The following is a 4,172-nucleotide window of genomic DNA, read 5'->3' as shown; positions in this document are numbered from 1 at the left end:
CGTTTTAGGACAAAGGATTGAAAAATGATTTCAACCTATATATTATGCTAGTAAGACGTTACGAGGAGCTCAAACAAATTACACAACTACTGAAATAGAACTCCTTGCTATTGTCTTTGCTTTTGACAAATTTCGTTCATATCTCGTTCTAGCAAAAACGGTGGTCTATACCGACCATTCTGCTCTTAGATACCTATTTTTGAAACAAGATGCCAAACCAAGATTAATCCGTTGGATCTTACTCTTACAACAGTTCGATATTGAAATCCGAGATAAAAGAGGAGCAGAAAATCTCGCCGCTGATCATCTTTCTCGTCTTGAAAATCTCGAATTAGAAGTTCTAAATGAATCGGCCATACAAGACAACTTTCCTGATGAATATCTATTGAAGATAGATTATAATGAAATTTCATGGTTTGCAGACTATGCAAACTACTTAGTATGTGGATTCCTTGAAAAAGGATTATCGTACCAAAAACGAAAGAAATTCTTCAGTGATATAAAACACTATTTCTGGGAAGATCCACATTTGTTTAAAAGTTGTCCAGATGGAATAATACGCCGATGTGTATTCGGAAATGAAGCCAGTAAAATTTTAAACCATTGTCACACAAGACCAACAGGAGGGCATTATGGGCCTCAACTAACAGCAAGAAAAGTTTATGATGCTGGATTCTATTGGCCTACAATTTACAAAGACGCACACCTTCTTTGCAAATCCTGTGATTCTTGTCAAAGGGCCGGAAAAATAAGTCAACGTGATGAAATGCCACAAAATGTCATTCAAGTATGTGAAGTATTTGACATTTGGGGTATTGACTTTATGGGTCCATTTCCAAAATCTCATAATAATCTATATATTCTCGTAGCCATTGATTATGTATCTAAATGGGCGGAAGCACAAGCTCTCCCAACTAACGATGCACGAGTTGTAGTCAACTTTTTAAAACGTCTTTTTGCAAGGTTTGGAACACCGAAAGCTTTAATAAGTGATCGGGGAACTCATTTTTGTAAAAATCAACTTGAGAAAGTTCTCAAAAGATATGGAGTAACTCATAAAATCTCCACTGCATATCATCCACAAACAAGTGGACAAGTTGAAAATACCAACCGAGCTTTAAAACGTATTCTAGAAAAAACTGTAGGATCAAATCAGAAGGAATGGTCCATAAAATTGGAGGATGCACTTTGGGCTTTTAGAACAGCCTACAAAACTCCAATTGGAACCACACCTTTAAGACTTGTTTATGGAAAAGCATGTCATCTTCCAGTAGAAATTGAACACAAAGCATTTTGGGCTTTGAAGACATGTAATCTTGATTTACATGAAGCTGGACGTCTACGGTTAAGTCAACTAAACGAATTAGAAGAATTAAGACATGAAGCATACGAAAATTCGTTAATCTATAAAGAAAGAACAAAGAAATGGCATGATAAAAGAATCGGATGTTTAAAAGAATTTAAAGATGGAGACAGAGTTCTTCTTTTCAATTCACGATTCAAGCTATTTCCTGAAAAATTGAAATCAAGATGGTCTGGACCATTCATAGTCAAAAGAGTTTTCCCATACGGAACGATAGAATTAATAAATTCAAATGGAATTGAATTTAAAGTTAATGGTCACAGAGTTAAACATTACATAGATAGTCCGATGGAAGTCGACAACGAAGTTAATCACAATTTCGATACCACAGCTAACTAAGTGTGGGGAGAATCAAGTCTTTAAAGGATAATATGTATTTCTGTTAGAGTTAGATTTTATGTTTTTGTGTAGTTCTCGAAAATGGAACCCGAATGGTCTTTCCCTAGCGGACCCTAAAGAACTAGTCTTCTCCCCCCATTCTGAATTTTTATTTTTTTTAGGTTTTTACGAAATGAAGACTTCCTGTGAACTAAACCATGGTCTAATGCTACACCCTTTGATCACTAAACGTAATAATGACACACTTCCGAGTGAACTAGTATCAGTAATCAGAGAAAGATTGGACGGAGTAAGAAAAGAATCCAGATGCGAAGATAATAAGTTACAATTTGGTAAAGGAAAATCAAAATCCGCAGCGAAAAGAAGAGCACGACACCTAGAAAGATGTCACATGAAGGTTACGCCTATGTAGCTATGGAAAACCAATTAAACCGATTATCTTATGAGTGGGATAGATCGTTTCACTAAGAATACTATCTCACAGGTAAGTCTGTACAGTTTTTATTTTTTTTTTATTTTTATTTTTAACCTTTTGGTAATAAACGCTAATTTGTTCGCAATAAAGTATTAAATTGGTATTCGATGAAATTAGGTTTGGTGACCGAAATTATTGATATCATTAAAAAAATTATTACATCACTGTGAAATTTAACGTTTATTCTTAAGGTATAAATATCTTTAATCAATCAAAATAAAATATTTCAAAAATTCGTCATGAGTTAAATTAGGTCATGGAACCGAAATTACTTTACCGAAAAGAGGGGCGTATATTTTTGATAATATTTGATTGATTAAAGTGGGATAAAAAGCCAAAAAGATTTTTAATCTTATTTTTACCATGTTTTTAAAATTAATAAATTTATAAAAAAAAAATTATTGTAAACTTTTTAAATCAATATATTTAAAATTGTAAATATTTGAAAAATTAATATTTTTAATATAAGTTTGTATGAAAATAAAAATATAATATAAGTTTGGTGTGAATTTTTAATTTTATGCATTTTTAATTTAAGTTTGGCGTGAATTTTTAATTTTATGCATTTTTAATTTAAGTTTGGTGTGAATTTAAAAATAAAAATTTACTTTATTTCGTAAGTTAAAAATATGATTTTTAAAATTCGTCGTGAGTTGAAGACTAGGTCTTTGAACCGAAATTGCTTTACCCGAGGGAGGGACGAGAACTTTTATTATCATTATTTTTAATCTTATTGAATTAAAGTATGCCCAAAACATTAAAAAAAACCCCAAAAATCTTTGCTTTTAAAATCACGCTTTAATTTGACAAATTTTAAAATTTTATCGAGGGACAGACTAGGACAACAATCCGAAACACCCTCGCTCCTAAAGGAAAACAAAATTTTTAGAATTTAATTAATTATATGTTTTATAAAGTATAAGGTTGTTTTAAAAAAAAAAAAAAAAAAAAAAAAAAAAACCTGAAATCACTGTAGCCGGGTACCCATGCGATCGCATGGGATTCTCACTATCCCTCCATGCGATCGCTTGGAGAGTAAAATCAGACCTGATACATACAGCTTGCTGCTCTGCTTTCTCCACAAAACACACACAACATACACGAAAATACTCTCAAATCTTCATCAAAATTCACCAAAATCCACCGTAATTCGTCATTTTTCTTGCTCTAATCATGCCTAGATTCTCATTCTTCAGCAAAATGGTAAAAATTACACCCCTAAACTCATAAATTTGCTAGTTTTTGTGATAATTACCAATATTTTGCCTAATGCAATTTTGTTAATTTCTAGTGTAATTAGTGTTAAATTATTAGTATTTGATGCATGTATAACCTAGATTGATGCTATTTAACATGATTTGAAGCCAAAAACTTCAAAATTTTTAGAAATCTAGGGTTTGTGTTCTTGATCAATTTGGGGCTTTTTGATATAAACAGGTTATGGCCGATTTTTGTCATGAATTATTGCTAAATTGAGTAGTGTAACATGTTTAGGTAGTTAAATGATCCAAACATTGATCCTAAACATGATTTTTGGAGATTAAAGTGGACTTTTTAAGTCCAAAATTCATGAACTTGATTAATTTGATGTAATTGTCATTTGAGACTTGTTTAATTATTAGTAATGACTATTTTGACATGTTATTTGAGTTAAATGCTTATGAACTTTGTATACATTTTCATATGTGCTTATTTGAAAAGTGTAGAATTGTGAAAAATTGTGAAAATGTGTATAAGTTTAATTTTAATTTAACATGTTATAGTGATTGTTTTAAGTTGTTATTTTGCTAACACTAATGCATATTTGGATGCACAAATTTTGTGTTTAATGTGTTTTGCAGAAAGTCGATACGGGAGGTTTAGGAGCATCATCATCTAGACGACCATCATCAGCACCAGAACCAGAAATGCAACACGAACAAGAACCACAACAAGAACCACAACAACAGCCTGATCAGCACATACCTTATTATGATCCGGTACAGTTTGTTGATG

The sequence above is a fragment of the Rutidosis leptorrhynchoides genome, chromosome 2 (genome assembly GCF_046630445.1).
Source record: "Rutidosis leptorrhynchoides isolate AG116_Rl617_1_P2 chromosome 2, CSIRO_AGI_Rlap_v1, whole genome shotgun sequence".
In the NCBI taxonomy this organism is placed as follows: domain Eukaryota; kingdom Viridiplantae; phylum Streptophyta; class Magnoliopsida; order Asterales; family Asteraceae; genus Rutidosis; species Rutidosis leptorrhynchoides.
Note: the sequence above shows the minus strand (reverse complement) of the source record.